Source organism: Lemur catta, chromosome 1, assembly GCF_020740605.2.
Source record: "Lemur catta isolate mLemCat1 chromosome 1, mLemCat1.pri, whole genome shotgun sequence".
Taxonomy (NCBI): Eukaryota; Metazoa; Chordata; class Mammalia; order Primates; family Lemuridae; genus Lemur; species Lemur catta.
In genome coordinates, this window is record NC_059128.1 from 183,226,033 (window position 1) to 183,245,615 (window position 19,583).

The 19,583-nt window shown below is 37.3% G+C and overlaps 1 pseudogene; it reads right to left on the reverse strand.

Moving 5' to 3' along the window:
* Positions 1-1,889: 1,889 nt before the first annotated feature.
* LOC123641438 lies at positions 1,890-2,539 on the reverse strand (annotated as a pseudogene).
* Between the last annotated feature and the right edge of the window lie 17,044 nt (positions 2,540-19,583).

Genomic DNA, 19,583 nt, shown 5'->3' on the forward strand with positions numbered 1-19,583 from the left:
AGATAAGCATTTTTCAGTGTTCTTCTACATCTATTTCTCTGTAACAAGTTACTCACAAAATTTAGCAGCTTAAAACAATAATAAAAATGAATACCTGAACAGAGCAAGGAATTCAGAAATGGCTTAGCTGGATGGTTCTCCCTGAATGTCTCTTAAGGTTGCAATAAGATGTTGGATCTGGCTGTAGTCATCTGAACACTTGACTGGAGCTGGAGCATCTCTTTCAAAGATGAATCACTTACATGGCTGGCAAATTAATGCTGGTTGTTGTTGGGAAGCCTTAGTTCCTCGCCACATGATTCCTTGAGTGTTCTCATGGCATGGCTGCTGGTTTCCCCCAGAGCAAGTGATTCAATAGAAAGCCAGGTGGAAACTGCAATGACTTTTATGATCTAGTCTTGAACGTTACAGTCTGCCATTTGCACAATGTCCTGTTGATTTTAGAGATCAGTGGTCAGTGTCGTTCAACGTAGAAGTGGACTACACGAGGGCATGGGTAATAGGAAGTGAGAATTGTTGGGGGAATCAACTTGGAGGCTGGCTACCACAGTATTCCCTGATCCCCAATGACTCATATCCCTCCTACAAGCAAAAATACATTTTCTCCTTCCCAAGGCCCCCAAAAGTCTCATCCTAGTATGGGACTGGTTACTAGTTCAACATCCAAAATCTTGTTATCGAAGTCAGGTGCAGATGCTGATGAAGCCCCATAGGTATAGTTCCTTAGGTACAGCTCCCTTGAGTACAGTTCCTGCCTGTGATCTGAAGGCCTAGAGACAGGCTATCTACATCCCCCCTCCCACCACCACACCTATCATACAAAGGCAGAGCAGGCACAGGATAACTGCGGTAGATACTCCCCTTTACAAGGGGGGAAACTGGAGATACAAAAGGAGTCACTGGTCCATAGTGGCTCTGAAAATCAATCATCCAAACAAATATTAGAACTGGAAATTCCCATATACACTGAATTTGAAATGAAGTCACACTCCATTATTTCCACAATATGCAACTGGTTATAGAGGTTAGAGCTAGTCTGTGTGTGATGTTGGCTGCTACATCTGAAAATGGCAAAACATGGGAATCTCTTATGTTATAAAAGCTTCCCATTTTCAATTGCATATATTTTATGTTAAAAGACTTATAGATTGCAAATAAGTAAACCTGTTGCTTATGTATCACAGCATCTGTTAAAAAATATGTAGATAATGGTTTTAGAATACTAAAGAGAAGGACATCCAAGATGTGCAGTTGATTCTTTTTTTCTTTTTACATATTTGAAATTTTTTATTTCACAACTTTGTTAAATCTACCATTTTGGAAAATTAACTGGGCCTCAAAACCACCCACAGCCTTTCTGTCAAGTGTATCCTGGCCTCTATCATCTTTCAGTGTTGCCTGCATTTCTCCCAGGACTTGGGGTATGGAAAATACTCAAAAGGTCTCCTGGCATACACAACCCAAGAGAGTCCTGGGTGAGCCCTGGGCTCCTCAAAATGCTGGTGTATAGTAGTTTCTCTCTACCCTGTCCCTGAGGCTCCCTTCTGCCTGCCTGAGGTTTGATATCTGAGAGGTTTGACTACCTAGAGGAAATTAAATATTTTTATATCAGTTATATTACAATAAACATTGCCAAATGCTTTCCTTTGGCATTATTCCAAGTCTAAGTGTTAAGTGCAAGCCATTGCAATGTGGACAATGAAATAGGCATGATCACCCACTCTTGGCCACCAGCCCTCACTCCCTCCACCCAATACTCCAGTTTACCCAACTGCTCTGTTCAAAGGTGGAAAGCAGCAGGCACAACAATAACCATACCAAAAGCCAACCTAAGCAAGGTAGCCAGTCTACAACATCTTTGTTTCCATCCCCAGTCCCAACAGAGGGCCTCAGGGGTCTGGGAGCTTGATGATGTAATCTTCATCTGTCTCTATCCCAATTTCCTCAAAGAACTGCCTTTTGCTCTTGGGGTATCCTTCAAGGATTGCATCAGACAGCTCTGTTGCCATCTCTTCCTCTTCCTCAATTCCTTACAGTACTTCTGCCTCTCTGTGTATACCTGCTCTTTCTCGTCTGGGATCACATGGTTGGTAGCTGCTTTAAATGTTCTTCGATCTCTCTCTGAATATAGCACACTTCTTTAACTCTTCCACGTCTTTCTGCATCTCCGGTGTGGTCAGGGCACTAGTTAACTCCTTCAGCTCAGCCTCATGTGGCGGCAGGTCTGCTGCAAGCTCTGCACCTTAACAACGAGGGACACAATTTTGGCATTCAGGCCTTGGAGGTCAGCATCACTCACCATATCAAACTGGTTCTGATCGGAAAAGTAGATCTGCTGCTTGCCGTATGTCTTCTCTTTGATTTTGTCTTGTTGGGACAGCTGTTCCAGCGCCTTCACCACCACTGCCTTGCCCAGTCCGTGTTCCTGCTGCAGGTTCCTGAACACGTCCTGGGTGCTGTAGGGCCAGTTCTGCTCCTGCAGGTACATCAGGAGGATCTCGGTGGCTCCCACTGCAGCTACTGCCCGGACTTTACTCATGGCTTTTTCCGTGGCCAAACTCAGAAGGTCGTTACAGTTGCTCCAGGTGATGCCCCTGTGCAGTTGGTTCTTAAGAAATAGGATATCTTCCTTGTCCCATAGGTGTAGTTTATTGTAAATGGAGTTCTCGTTGGCTTCTCTATCTGTCGGTGGAGTACTTTCTTGCACATCATAGTCAAAGAGAGAAGAAAGAAGTTTATTTCTAATGCTTATTAGCCACCCTGAAAAAATGGTTCACAACTATTAGACAGTATAGCAAGGTGGTTAAGAGCATGGGCTTTGGCACCAAAAACTCTTCACTGAGAATCATGGCCTTACCAGATACTAGTTATGTGACTCTGGGCAGGTCAGTTTCCTGAGCCTCGTACGTGCCTAATGAAGACATTGAAAAGATTAAATAAGATAATATATGTAACACACTTAGCACACTGTCTTGCTCAGAGTAAGTACTCTAATTATTGTTAAATCTAAAATTATGGGAATTATCTGTGCATTTCACTACACTTTGGGGCAAAGTTATCCCATATACAAAATTAGGGGTTGGACTTGATTTCTCAGGTTCCCTGCAGCTCTATCAACCTGTAGGTTTTCAGCTGAGGAAAAGCAGCCTCTCTTTTTGTAATAACCACTTGCATTTGCACAGCACTTTTAATTTCAAAATCCTTTCACATCTATTATCTCTCTTGATTCTCATCATCACTCTGTGAGGCAAGTGTGCAAGGTAGGCAATATTATCCTCATTTGAGTGATGAGGAAAATGAGATACTGAGCGGTTGTAACTTGCCCAAGTCAGTTGGTTGCAACATCAAAACTAGAGGAACCTGGCTCTTAGGAGTTTCACCCCAGCTTCCTTCCCCTAGGCAACATGACCTAGCATAGTGTTTAACCTGCTTTGCTTCAACCCAGAAAACATAAAAGGTAGAAAAAAGTGCCCAGGAAGAATAATGAAATTGATTATAAACAACACGGGAAATTTTGATAAAAACCACCAAGAGACAGGATGTGTATTTTATCTCATTTGTCTACACCTATCTGAAAAGGTCAGTTTTACGATGCACCTTGACTCCCTCATGACACACTGTGATGGTGTAAATATGTATTGATACAGTGCTGTCATTTCCATGAGCTATGTGTGACTTTAACAACAGGATGTGAGTGATTACTCACTTCCTCAGTTTTCTTCCTTTGCTGTTGATTGTTTCCAGTTTCAGTCAAGGTTTTTATATTAGAGTGATTAACTTTTTTACTATTTTAATCAGCAGACCTGTTCAGAAATCAATGACTACAAAATATGTCCAGGGGAAATAAAGGGCAAATAGTTGGTGAGCCCAGATTGATAATTGAGGCGTGTAGTAGGGTGGAGCCTGCAGTAGATAAAGGAGCTGGAGGAAATGTTTTCAGGAAACCTGCCGCGCTGCTCCCCTGAAGTGGGACTCACTCTCCATTAGGGGCACTGAGCCAAATCATTGGTCAAATATTGACTTTTCATTGCCAAGAATATCTGGCCACACCCTGGTTCAGAGTAACAAAGATATGCTGAAGCAACTGGCACAAGCCCCAGTTACTCTTTGTTTAGTCAAGGCATTTATTATCTTTTTAGTTCCCAAACAAGATTGCCATGCCTGTTTTCAGAGTATTTATTTGGCATGGCTTTTGATTGTTGAATTCCAATAGATGATGAGACAGTTTTCCTTCTGATCTTAGAAATATGGTAAAGAACATTTCAGCTGAAATATCCTGCTAGGTAAAAGTATACTCAATTCTGAATGACAATCTAAAAATGCTTTATGATTTACCAAGTCACTTTAGCCTTCTGCATTTTCAGCTTAGTCTTAAAAAATTATACTTTAAAAAAATATTTTTTTCTTTTTTTCTTTTGAGAGATGGGGTCTCTGTCACCCAGGCTGGAGTGCAGTGACATCATCATAGCTCACTGCAGCCTCCAACTCCTGCAGCCTCCCACCCCAGACTCCCAAGTAGCTGGCACTGTAGTCACTAGCCACCATGCCTGGCTCATTTTTATCTTTTTTCTTCTATTTTGTTAAATTGATACACAATAGATGTACAAATTTTCAGGGTACATGTGATAATTTGATACATTTATATAATATCAGGATAATTGGGATATCCATCACCTTAAATACTTTTCTTTATGCTAGCAACATTCAAATAGTTCTTTCCTTGCTATTTTGAAATGTACAATAGATTAATTATAGTCACACTGATGATCTATTGAACACTGGGTCTTACTTCTTCTATCTAACTGTATATCTGTGTCCATTAATCAACCTATCCTCATCTCCTCCCTCCTACCCTTCCCATTTTCTGACAACCACCATACTGTATCTTCATGAAATCCACTTTTTTAGCTCCCTCATATGAGTAAGAACATTCAAGATTTGTCTTTCTGTGCTTGGCTTATTTCATTTAACATAATACCCTCCAGTTCCATCCATGTTGCTACAATTGACAGGATTTCATTTGTTTTATGGTTGAATAATATTCCATTGTGCATGTATGCCACATTCTCTTTATCCATTCATCTGCTGATGGGCACTTAGGCTGATTCTATGTTTTGGCTATTGTGAATAGTGCTACAATAAGGAATATATTAATTTCCTTTCTTTTGAATATGTACACAGTAGTGGAATTGCTGGATCATATGATAGTTCTATTTTTAGTTGTTTGAGAAACTTCCCTACTGTTCTCCATAGTGGCTGTACTAATTTACATCCCCACCAACAGTGTATGAGGGTTCTCCCATTCTCCAGATCCTCACCAGCATCTGTTATTTCCTATCTTTTTGATAAAAGCCGTTCTAACTGGGGTGAGATGACATCTCCTTCTGGTTTTGATTTGCATTCCTCTGATGATTAGTGATCTTGAGCGTTTTTTCATATACTTGGACATTCGTATGTCTTCTTTTGTGAAATGTCTATTCAGATCTTCTGCTCATTTTTAATTAAATTATTTGGAATTTTTTGCTATTGAGTTGTTTGAGCTCTTTATATATTCTGGTTATTAATTCCTTGTTTCTCTTGTCAGAAGGATAGTTTGTAAATATTTTCTCCCATTCTGTGGGCTGTCTCTCTACTGTGTTGAGTGTTTCTTTTGCTGTCCAGAAGCTTTTTTTCTGTTTTTATTTTTTGTTTGTTTGTATGTTGTCTATTTTTGCTTTTGTTGCCTGTGCTTTTGAGGACTTACACAACCAGACCAATGTCCTGGAGCATTTTCCCAGTGTTTTCTTCTAGTAGTTTCATGGTTTCAGGTTTTATATTTACCTCTTTAATGCAATTGGATTTGACTTTTGTATATGGTGAGAAACAGAGGTCTAGTTTCATTTTTCTGCATACAGTTATCCAATTTTCCCAGAACCATTTATTGAAGAGACTATCTTTTCCTCATTTTATGTACTTGCCACCTTTGTCAAAAATGAGTTGGCTGTAAATGCATAGATTTATATTTGGGTTCTCTATTCTGTCCCATTGATTTATGTGTCTGTTTTTATTGCAGTACCATGCTCATTCGGATACTATAGCTTTATAACATATTTTGAAGTCAGGTAGTATGATTCCTCCAGCTTTGTTCTTTTTGCTGAGGATTGCCTGGCTATTCGAGGTTTTTTGTGATTCTGTATAAAGTGTTAAGATTGTTTTTTCAAATTCTGTGCAGAATGCCATTGGTATTTTGGTGGGGATTGCATTGAATCTATAGATTACTTTGGGTAGTATAGAAATTTTTGGCCAGGCACGGTGGCTCGCGCCTGTAATCCTAGCACTCTGGGAGACCGAGGTGAGTGGATCATTTGAGCTCAGGAGTTCAAGACCAGCCTGAGCAAGAGCAAGACTCTGTCTCTACTAAAAAAATAGAAAGAAATTATCTGGACAATTAAAAATATATAGAAAAAATTAGCTGGGCATGGTGGCGCATGCCTGTAGTCCCAGCTACTTGGGAGGCTGAGGCAGAAGGATTGCTTTAGCCCAGGAGTTTGAGGTTGCTGTGAGCTAAGCTGACGCCAGGACACTCTAGCCCGGGCAACAGAGTAAGACTTTGTCTGAAAAAAAAAAAAAGAAATTTTTAACAATATTGATTCTCCCAATCCATGAGCATGGAGTATCTTTCCATTTTTTGTGTGTCCTTTTCAATTTCTTTCATCAATGTTTTATAGTTTTCCTTGTATAGATCTTTCACATCTTTGGTTAAATTGATTCCTAGGTATTTTATGTTCTTTGTAGCTATTGTAAATGAGATTGCTTCCTTGATTTCTTTTTCAGATTGTTCACTGTTGGCATGAATGCTACTGATTTTTGTATGTTGATTTTATATCTTGCAACTTTACTGAATTTATTTATCAGTTCTAACAGTTTTTTCATGGTGTCTTTAGGTTTTAGATCATGTTGTACTAGGGTAATTTGACTTCTTCCTTGCTAATTTGGATGCCATTTATTTCTTTCTCTTGCTTAATTGCTCTGGCTAAGACTTGCAGTATTTTGTTGACTAAATGTGGTGAAAGTGGGCATCCTTGTCTTGTTTGAGATTTTAGAAGAAAGGCTTTCAATTTTTCCCTGATCAATATGATGTTGGCTGTAGATTTGTCATGTATGGCCTTTATTATTTTGAGATATGTTCCTTCTATATCCTTTTTGCAGAGTGTTTTTATCATAAAAGAATGTTAAAGGTTATTGAATACTTTTCCAGGATGTATTGAAATGATCATTTGTGTTTGTTTGTTTAGGTAAATGATGTTTTTTAATATATTACTGAATTTGGTTTGCCAGTATTTTGTTGAGGATTTTTGCATGTATGTTCATCAGTAATATTGGCCTGCAGTTTTCTTTTTTTTAATTGTGTCCTTGTCTGGTTTTGGTATCGGAGTAATGCTGGCCTCATAGAAGGAGTTTGGAAGTATTCCTTACTCTTCAATTTGTTTTGAGGATTTGAATAGAATTGATATTTGTTCTTCTTTAAATATTTGATAGAATTCAGCAGAGAAGCCATTATGTCTTTTTCTTTGATGGGAGACTTTTTGATTAGAGCTTCAGTCTCTTTACTTGTTACTGGTTTGTTGAGGTTTTCATCATTTAATCTTGGTAGGTAGTATGTGTCCAGGAATTTATCCATTTATTTTAGGTTTTCCAATTTGTTGACATTTAGTTGTACATTATAGTCTCTAATGATTCTTTGTATTTTTGTGGTATCAGTAGTTATGTCTCCTATTTTGTTTCTGATTTTATTTATTTGGGTCTTCTCTCTTTTTTTCTTAGTCAGTCTAGCTAAATGTTTGTCGATTTTGTTTATCTTTTAAAAAACAACTTTTCATTTCCTTAATCTTCTGTATTAATTTTTTTAGTCTCAATTTTATTTATTTCTGCTCTAATCTTCATTATGTTTTTCCTTCTACTAATTTTGAATTTAGTTGGTTCTTGCTTTTTTAGTTCCTGGAGGTGCATCATTAGGTTGTTTATTTGAACAACTTTCTACTTTTTTTGATGTAGATGTTTATTGCATAAACTTCCCTCTTAGTAATGTTTTTACTATATCCCATGGATTTTGATGTGTTGTATTTTCATTTTCTTTTGCTTCAAGAAATCTTTTAAAGGAAGTTTTACTTCTTTGTGGAATTCGAGAGCTATTAAGTTTTTAAAAATTATAAATATGTTATAGATGTTTTATATATATACACACACATATATTTCATATGAAAATAATATCAGCAACAGTATTTTTTTCAAGGATTCTGTGTCGAGAAAAGAAATCTTGAGGAATGGGAAATTTTTTAAAAAATTGTTATTAAAATGTCTTGTTTAAAAATTTATTTTAGGTAGTAGATTTTTTTTTTTTTTTTTTTTGAGACAGAGTCTCGCTCATTTGCCCTGGCTAGAGTGCCGTGGCATCAGCCTAGCTCACAGCAACCTCAAACTCCTGGGCTCAAGCAATCCTTCTGCCTCAGCCTCCCAAGTAAGTAGCTGGGACTACAGGCATGCACCACCATGCCCGGCTAATTTTTTCTATGTATTTTTAGTTGTCCAGATAATTTCTTTCTATTTTTTACTAGAGACGGGGTCTTGCTCTTGCTCAGGCTGGTCTCCAACTCCTGACCTCGAGCGATCCTCCCACCTCAGCCTCCCAGAGTGCTAGGATTACAGGCGTGAGCCACTGCACCCAGCCTGTAAATGTCTTTTTTATACAACTTATATAGAGTTAAAATTCTAAGTATTTGTACAAAGCTGTATTTTATTATCCCACTAGGAGGTGTGGGAGAAAACAACTTTAACACATTCTTGAAGTCTTAAAAAAAAAATCAACACTTTCTTAGGCCCAACTGAAGCATAGTAAATTCATTTTTAAGATGCCTAGAAATTTTTTGAAGAAAAATCTGTACTGATTAGATATATGTAAAAATGTTGTTGAAAAAGCACTGTGAATGGCAAGATTTGCTCTCATGTTGAATATTAGTCCATGATTTACAGCCTTCTTACACATATGTCTCTATTAGGGACTTCAGTGGTAGTACTCCATAAATAAAAGCTACATTATATTCTGCCATTTCAATAAGGAATACCCAGGCACTTCAAAATGAATACCCCTCAAACATTTTGAAGGCTTTCACTAAATCTTAACAACTAAGGCATTACAACAAGCAAGTTTTCAATTTCCCACTTGGGTTTTCTAACTCATTTGTAAGCTTACTGAGGCTATGGCTCATATTGGTTTTGCTTCTTTTTAAGTAGTCCTATTGTATGGTCTTAGGGGGGAGTCACAAAATTGCAATCATGCTTGTAAAATTAGATCAGTTCACTAGACTGAAGAGAGAAGAAGATGAGAGAGAAGGCTATGCTCAAATCACACTTCAGAAATAGAGGAAACTCAGCTCAGGACTAGCCTCTACTTACCTGTGACATCATTGATGGATTTTAGGAAAGATAAAGCTCAACATACTTAAAATGATACAACCCTTTTATTTTAGTTTTACTTCAGCTCCAGCTTTCTTGTGATTGAGGGCAGCACTGAAGAGTTCTCAGTATTTTTCTGTTTCCTATATTCTCTGCTATATATTTTTTTTATTTTTTTATTTTTTTGAGACAGAGTCTTGCTCTGTTGCCTGGGCTAGAGTGAGTGCCGTGGTGTCAGCCTAGCTCACGGCAACCTCAAACTCCTGGGCTTAAGTGTTCCTCCTGCCTCAGCCTCCCAAGTAGCTGGGACTACAGGCACATGCCACCATGCCCGGCTAATTTTTTATACATATGTTTTTAGTTGGCCAGATAATTTCATTCTATTTTTATTAGTAGAGACAGGGTCTCGCTCTTGCTCAGGCTGATCTCGAACTCCTGCCCTCAAGCTATCCACCCACCTCGGCCTCCCAGAGTGCTAGGATTACAGGTGTGAGCCACCGCACCCGGCCTGTTTTCTGCTATTATATGATACAAAGATGTCTGCATTATTACAGCTTAGCAAAGTTATTGAAATCTGCTAGAAAAAAAATTTCCTGATGACTTTCATTTCTATTTTACATTTGAGATGCAAGTTATAAAAATAATTTTTTTCTTTTCATTAGCTTCTTATATATTTTTCTGGAAGATTTTCCCAAAATAGCAAGGAGGATTATAAATGACAAGTATCTGATTTTCAAAATTTTGGCATACAGGCTTCTGTGGAGGCTGTAAAATTTGGAACAATTATTCTCTCAAATCTCTATCACCTCCTTACACATAAATGACTGCCTAAGCTACATACTACATATGGCTGAGTGTTTTCCATCTATTGGGCATGTCGAAATGTCATTTGGAAATGAATTTCCGAAAGCAACTATGTATTGGGTGCCTATACATGTGTGTATTTTATATATATATATATGTATATATATATATATATATAATATGCACACACACACACCATTTCCTACTAAGTAAATGTCTAGAACACTTTTCTCTTGACATTTTCTAAAAAAAATGTTAGATGTTTGTACTGAACAACAAAATGAATTAAATTGGCTCAATTTCATGAGGCACAGAAAAAAGAGATCTAAAATATTGTCCCTGCTAATAAAAGACATGTATCTGCAGGTCTGGTTATAAACAAAACATGTTAGCAGAAGAGAATGCAATTTTGCATTGATCTTACTACATTCAGTAGACTATCATATAGAGATGTTTTAACAAAAGTATCTTGGGTATTTTCACTTTCCTTTCTGCTTGGTTCTGATTCTGTTGGAACTTGAAGTAAATTTAAAGCTAAACTTTATTTTCTGAGATCTCCTATTAGTGGCTTCTCATTTTGTTTTGTTTTTGTTTTTATTTCCCAGGAGATCTTGTCTTATTTTTGGTATTAGATATATGCTTAAAATGTATTTCTTCATTCATCCATAGACAAAATAGTTACAGAAAATTAGAGCAGATTCTAGAAAAAGAAATATTGAGTAAACTCACAGTCCTTTAAAAGATACTGTTTTCAAAAATCCCTTAAAGCTGACATCTGGTAACCATTACATTTTAAACATACTAAAATGAAGTCCATCTTCACACATTTCCTGATGCTTTACTTTATATTCCTTTCACTGGGCAACACCAACCTACCAAATGTTGTACAGTAAGTGTTTTGAAACATATTTAGCATCTGTAACAACATTACTTCACGAAGGCAAAAATGTGAATTTAGAGAGTTGCATTTTTAACACCAATTTAGTTTTGTCTTCTTTCCCCCTTGCAAGATGGAAAGAAATGATATTGCTTATAACCCTTCACTGTAATATTCACAAATTTTGAATCAAGATATAGAACATGCCCAACACACAGAAGTTTTCCTCACGCTTGTCCCAAGCAATCCCATTGCCCCAAATGAACCTCAATATTCTGAACTCTATTTCCTGAATAAGGTAGTCATATTTTAACTGGATCATTCTAATCTCAACTAAGAAAGTGTCTTAATCATACTGGGTCCCAATCCCATTGTAGAAGACATTAGTTCTGGGAAATTTTTCTGTAAAAAATAACCTTGACCATAGTATGTCGATTCTACCTAAACTATTAATAGGAAAATGTTATGCATTAAAATTGCATTTCTAACTTTTTCTTGCTATCTTTCTCCTTGATTTTAATGCCCATGTTCCTGCCTCCTCCCTTATCTTATAGCTATTATCTATCTCCGCTGGTGCTATAATAAAATCTCACGGGAGAATAACTGGGCTTTGCAGCAGATGACAAATCTAGACAGGGATGAAAATTGAGAATAGTTGAAAGAAATGCAAGGGGAGAAGCATGCTTAGGAAAGTAATAGTGGATAACATGGGTTAAGGAGGCAGAGGAATTGAAGCTACATTAGAGGGATAAATTAGTATAAAGAAGAAGCATTGTGGGCAAAATTTAATAATTCAAGAGTCTGTAGAGCTCACCGGTCCCATAAGCCAATTCATTCATTGGTCAACATCTATTTAATGAGCAATTGTTGTTAAGTACCTTTCAGGACCAGCACCGCTGCTAAATGCTATAGAATGCATTGATGTGAGGAACTATTTAGCATCTTGTGTTCTCCAAACTGTCTTTTTATATCTTTTGTCTAATCAAGATTTGCCTTTCAATTTAGAACATACTATTTGGAAGTACTACTAGAAACTGCTTTCTGGCCAATTTGTTACCCGGAAAATCGGTTGCCAGGATCAGTTGATGCCAGAAACCATTGAGAAGTCCCATGGACAAATGTCACCTAACAAGAAAAAAATTGAGCCTTTTTCTTCTAAACAAACAAACAAATAAATAAATATGATAGCGAACACTTAAATTAGTGATTTAAATGATTTTCATATTGAATACCTATAAGGTACAGTACTCCAGCAGACTATTAATATCTTGGTGTAAGTAGTTAAGGGGAAAATATTTTATAAACAAATGCACAAAATATATTTTTGTTCCATTTTCCCCTTTTGTTGTTTCTTCTTTATAGTATTAATATTTCTCCTGAGTTGTATTTTTTCATGGAAAACTTATCCCTAAATTAAAACAAAATTAAAGCCACCTTTATTTTTTCTTCTGTTTTACACAGAACTCCCTAACTTCAGAGTTTATTCTTGTAATGTTCTAGAAATACTACAGGTCAAGTTGATGCTGTAGAGTAGGTATAATATCTACAACTGTATTTTTTAGTAAGTCACAAGTGTCCCACACCAATTTTAAGAAAGTGAGAGTTTGCAGGTAAATCAACCTGATAATATCTTCTTTTAAAATTAAAACTAGATTCAATGAACCCCTGGGCTAAAAAACTAAGCTGAACTTGGTTGAACAACTAGGCTAAATGAAAATCTTTAAGAACAATCTTGAAGGGGAGAAAATGTCACAAAAGTTTACTATCCGAAATCTGTGTGTGTATAGAGGAGGAAGAAATTATCCTATTTCTTTGTTGATTAATATTTACAAGCTCCATTAAACTACTTCTCTCCCAGTGGCCACTTCTGTAATTACTTCCCTAATACCTAATTTCTATGAAAAAGATCCCCTTCCCATTGTGATGGGGTCAATTTGACTATAATAGTCTATCTTTTGCCAATATTGTCAAAAGATTCTGTTGTATGATTGAGGAACTAACAGAAGAGTAGTGAGATTTGATATGATGAAACAGATGCTCACTTTCTATTCCAGGTGACAAGGAAGTGGAGGTAAAAGTCTTATGCAGAAGAGAATGTGCAGAAGTTTCAGGAGAGAGGAAATGTAGATAAGGAATTCTTCTTAAAAGAAAAATCTTCTAGGGACAGATCCCAGTGCAAACAGAAACTGATTGGAGAAGGTGGGGACTAAATACCTTTGGAAAGAACTTCAGCGCCCTGAAATCTAAGTCCAAATGCCAGTAAGTGTGGAATGTGAGTGGACTAGGTAATAACCAATGAGAGCAATCATTACAGGCCCCCCCTTCTAAAGCATGACCCCTTTCCTGGGCCAGTATATATTTATTGAGTGCCTCTAGGGCTCTCATGAGAACCTTGAGTCAATAGCTTTCCTTTTGTAAACCCGACACTTTACCTGGGTTGAAAATATTCCCTTCCTCCTGGTGATGGGACTAGAATACATGGAGACAATGTGGGATAACATTTTGATACCATGTTATAATCTATGAGGACGTTTCCCAAGGATACAGTGTATGAGACTCATTAAAGGAAACTATTGTAAAGAACTCTGGTGAAACTGCCCTGCCCATTCTCTATGACACAAAGCTCAGTGTATTCCAGAAACCAATGGTTAGGGAAAGCATGACTCGGCATTACCAAGGCAGAGCCTGGCAGGAAGGAAAATCCCCGACGTGTTCTGTCAGGTCAGCAGTCCGTTTGGCTATAAACAAGTAAGATTGCAATGCTGTGAGGTAATCCTAGTCTGACTCAGTCCTTTATCAGAACCTCACAGGTCATTTTTATGAATCTTTCCTTGAGTAAATAAAACAGTTTCACAATGATGCCATATTTAAATGTTATGTCTCTGCTTATCCAATCCTTTACTTATCCTTTCTTTCATTTACTTTTCTTGAAATGGATCTAGTCATAACATCAAGTGACAGAAAGGAAAACAAAGGAAGAAACTGTGTAGGCTTCCTCTCTTTAAGTCTCATTTACCCCTATACCTGAGACCACTTTCTACGGGAGCAGGTACTTGGGATGGTAGGATGAAAGAAACAGATAAAGCAATTTAAAGCAGAAGCAACCTTCAACATCAATACATTCAATTCCCTAAATTTATAGATGGAAAAAATGAAGGCCTGAAGAGGAAGGGTGACTTGACTAAATTACGTTGCAAGTTAATGGAAGAACCTAGAGTATAATTCCAGTCTTTCTATTTTAATCGTAGTGTCTAAAAGTTTATAAAGCTGAAAAAGGCCTCAGAATTATGGAGCACAAGAGTTTTCATACTCTTGTTTGCTCCAAGGAAGTCTTTTCTTAGTGTACAAAGTAGCTAAAATGGTGTTGTCATTGCTTTTGAGTTGGAGGGAAAGAGCTTGCAGTCTACCCTCAGTTCTTAGTCCACTCTGAAGCCCACCCTCAGTCTGAAGTTTCTCCCTCCAGAGGAGACTGTTGGAGTCCTGGTCCAAAACAATTTGAAAATCACTGATGTTTCCTGATGTTTTCATTGTATTGATGAGAACTCTGAGGCCTAGTGAGGTCAAATAATCTGCCCACTGTCCAGGATACTCAACACAAAATGTTAAAACCCAGATAGGCAGCCCTTCATGCTTTAAACAACTTAAATATTTGGAACTAAAGCAGTGTTCTGAATTTACCTCCTAGAGGTTAAAGAAAAAGAGGAAACATGATTCATGCTGTCCACAAGGAGAAAGCATACCAGTGCTTCAAGGGGAGGTTACGGTATGCAATGTTCCCAGCCTTCTCTCTTCCCTAAAATTAAACCCAGAGTTCTCAGTACTATGCATCTCACAAGGTGTATACTCAGCTAAAGTGTGAACATGGGAAGTGAAGTTATAGATATCACACTACCCCTGAGTGCACATACATGTCTTTTTTATGGGCTTTAGGTTATAAAACTCTAAGGCCATGTAATACATGTAAACAAATCAATGAGTCTCTCAGTTACTCATTATTCAAAGATGACTGCCCAGATTTCTTTTATGAAACTTGAAGAATATACTTAGGATGGTCTGGTTTCTATTATATGCATACCGGAAATTCATCCTAGGGGTCATAAGGATTATTCAAATTTATAGCCAGTCACCTTCTTGGAAAGGCCATTGGCAATCCTTCCCTTCCCCACTGAACATTGGAGACAGACATGCCCTTTGTATTAAGATGCTGCTATGCACAGAGAAAACAAACATGGTTTTATGAGCATGCAGCAAAGATCAATAGAAGCCCCAGGGATTCATTTATTAAACCAGGGCCAATGAGTCATCTAAAGGCACCAAGTAGAACCAACTAATATTCCAATGTTTTAATGAATTTATATAAATCACTTAGGTTTATTAGGCACTAGCCAGTGTTTGAGCATGACCTGTTCTCCTCCACAGCTCCAGATTAAAGAGTATAACTTATTAGCCTGATTTCACTATAGCAGGGTAAAACTCCATATTCATCTCATTATTTGAGTGAGAATATAGTTTTTTTCTTCATGGAATTGCCTCACAAAAATAGTGACTCTCAGCTCTGATGCTTAGATACCATGCTGAGTCACCCATAGCAATTTCCCTTGACATCAAGGTCATTCTTGTCTCTGGAATTGTGTGGCTTAATACAGGACAAGTCAGCATGCACTCAGAGTTTGTGGCATTGAAGGGCACCTGAACACATTCTCATTAGCATGTATAACAGCCCATCTCCATCTGAAACTGGGAGACTTGGATCTATGTAGGAAATCTCCTAAATCTTCATCAGGGTTAAAAGACACATATATGAGCCAGGAGCAGTGGCTCAAGCCTATAATCCTAGCACTTTGGGAGCCCAAGGTGGGAGGATTGCTTGAGGCCAGTTCAGGACCAGCCTGAGCAACACAGTGAGACATCCCCTCTACAAAAAATAGAAAAATTAGCCTGACATAGTGTGGTGCATTCCTGTAGTTCTAGCTACTCAGGAGGCTGAGGCAGGAGGATTGCTTGTGCCCAGGTGTTTCAGGTTGCAGTGAGCTCTGATGACATCACTGCACTCTAGCCTGAGCAACAGAGTTGCTCTGTTGCCCTGTCTAAAACAAACAAACAAACAAACAAAGATGCCTATATGTATTATTGACCATAACTAATTTTTAGGGCTCAATTGCTAATGAGTAAGAACTCAAGACCTCTGACATTACTAGGAGACAGATTGACTCCAAATAATAGAGGAAGTGTGGGAGTCAGGCCGTGAAGTGAGCATAAGTGTACAATCAATGAAAGGCATTACTAGAGGGAAAAGGATTATACTTTGGGCATGGAACTTGAAGAGATCTACTCTTCCCTGGGAGTTTGCATCTGATTCAGAAGTGAAACCACAGTGGAATCACACAACTTCTCTATGGGCCTAATCTGGAAGCTAGATAGAGCCATGCAGACATGGGACAGCTCAAGTTAAAAATTGGTGTCCTTAAATAGTGCTGTTACTGTACTATGAAAATGCCTCGCTGTGTGTTGTTTACAATCTTATAAATTGCTGCTCTCAATTATAAGAAATAGGTTTACCCTATTCTGCCTCACTTATAAAGAAAGATATGGAAATAAGGTAAAGGGCTTCATCCCAGAGGCTATAGTCCAATTATTTATTTTATAGTCATTCAACAAATATTTATTAAGCTCTTCTTAGTATATCCAGATATTTACTGATTTGGGCACTGGGGAGATAGACAATGTCCCTGTCCTCGTTAGTCATATAAGTGAGCAGGCAAATTAATAAATAAAAACATGATTACAGATTTGATAAGCAGAGTGAAACAACGTACATTTTGCAAAATGGCCTACATCAGAGAGGGACAAACTTTCCTGTGAAAGGCCACATAGACTGTCTGTGGACTATTCCATCTTTGTTGAAACTACTCTATTTTACCGTTGTAGTCCAAAAGCAGCCACAGAGCCTGTATATATGAATAGTCATGGTTGTGTTCTAATAAAAGTTTCTTTATAGACACTAAAATTTGAATTTCTTATAATTTTCACATCATTAAATATTATTTATTTTAACCATTAAAAAAAGGTTAAAACTATTCTTAACTCATGAGCTATACAAAAAGAGAGGATCAGATTTGGCCTGCAGACATGCCCTTTATAGTAATTAACTCCTCGATACATGATTCAGGGAGAAGGGAGTGATGTTCACTTAGATAGAGGTTGACATGGCCTCTCTCAAGAGGTGACACCTTAGTGAAAGAGAGGAAACCAGCTACGGGAAGAGCTGAAAGAAGAATACCCCAGGCTGAAGAAACAACAAATGAAAAGACCCTGAAGCAGCTGGAACTCCCAGGAACCTCATGTTGTACATAAAGATTTATTAAGGAATGAAATAGTTAAGGTGAAAACCTTTAAAAAATATGTCCTATTGTCTTTGTGGGTATTGATCTCTGGTCTTCAGGTGATAAGTGTTGTAGAAAGAGATGGCATAAATAGAGCATAAATAATCCTTCAATGAAGTTTTATATTCTCTTAACATAATTGTCTCTGGCAAAGAAAAAGAGGTTGATTTTTACCCTGTTGTATATGATTACTTGGCAGAGTAAAAGAAGCATCATTTAAAATCTTTGTGTCAATTAAAATAAATTATCCTGTAGAAATGTAGATGTTCATTGAATAATTTTACTGTATGTCTATGCCACTGAGTATGTAACCATATGTTTGCCAGCCAAATGTCATAAATCACTTGGGTAGGATTTATACAGTGAAATCATGTGTAAAGATGAATAAAATATTCTCATTTGTATGTACATTTAGAAGTCTATTCATCAGTGTTTTACTTAGGTATAAAACGCTTTTATGCTTCCACAGAATTGTAAAGGGATTATCTGGGCATTATGGTTGGAGAGCATCCACCAAAATGAATGACAAGAAATGCCCAAATACTATTTCATACAGTGGTTTTTCTGAACCCATACTTCATTTGTGATTTCAAGGCTTGGCATAAGAAAAAAAATACGAAAATATTACTTGCAGAGTACAGTCACCTTATGTGGGAGAGAGATGATTATTTCTGTCTATATTTTAAATCTGTGACAGAACTCCAAATCTTACCCAGATGCTGGTTAAGGGGAACATTTTCTTCATTTTAGAAATAATACCCACAGAACACACCCATCTGTCTGTTGTAAGAAAATGTCCAAGTCACATGTTTATCAAAAGAACCGAAAGTGTTAGTGAGAGCTAAAATATGCCAAGAAAAAAATCAAAGAAAATAGTGGGTAATAGTGTTTTAAAATGTGTTGCTGTTGAAAATGGTATCTAGGGTGTCTGTTACATGAAAAGTGCCTCCCGGCATATTACATTTATGATGTTGAAACAGTCATAAAAACAGAGCTATGAGATTCATTTCAGATGTGAAACAGAAAAATGTTGAATGATGTCATAGAATATTTGGTGCCTATTTCAAATTTGCACCAGGTGAACACACATATCTTAGTTTGCACAGGAACTTTTACGTTTGTTGCCTTACCTCATTGCATAGTTTAAGGACTTGCAATGTGGAGGAATTTTGGGTGTTTTAGCTTTTATGATGGATTATGATAATCTTTGGATATAACTTCAATTAAATTAAAAAATCACATATCTAATGCCATACAGGATCCTAAATATGACATGAGTAAGACTGAAAAATTTCCCCTACATTTCATGTCCATCAGAAAAAGCAATCTCAAAAACTCTGATTTTAAGTAAGTAGGCAAGTTAAAAGCTATAATAGAGAGAGAAAGTGCTAAGGGAGGAGAGGAAAGGAAATGGTTGATTTAATTTTATTTTGGTTTTGTTTTTGAGATACAGTCTCACTCTGTTGCCTGGGCTACAGTGCAGTGGTGTCATTATAGCTCATTGCAACCTCAAACTCCTGGGCTGAAGTGATCCTCCTCCCTCAGCCTCCAGAGTAGCTGGGATTATAGGTGCTCGCCACCATGCCCAGCTAATTTTTCTATTTTTTGTAGAATTGAGATTTCCCTATGTTGCTGAGGCTAGTCTTGACTCTTGGCCTTCCAAAGTGCTCAGATTATAGATGCGAGCCCCAGAAATGGTTAATACTAATGGAAGAAATCTAGATTGTTTCGCAGATGAGCTGGCATTTGAGCTGCGACTGCAACAAATGAAGATGCAAGGGGAAGCATTTTAATCCATGGAAAACAATTTTATAGGTTTTTGAGCAGGAAGTGTTCTGAGCAGTTCTGATTTGCTTTTGTTTTTCACATTTACCAAAAAATTGTAAATTACAACAAACTTACAGAAAGTTACATACATCATAAATATTTGATTTCAGTATGTTCCTGAAAAAAACATCAGTATGATTCTCCTTCTCCCAAGTAAAAAATTAAAGCATTAGCAGAACTGTGGAAGTCCTTAAATCAGGCTGGCTTCATGGATGAGTACAACTTGAGCATTTGCACAGAGCCTGGCACTGAGAAGGGTC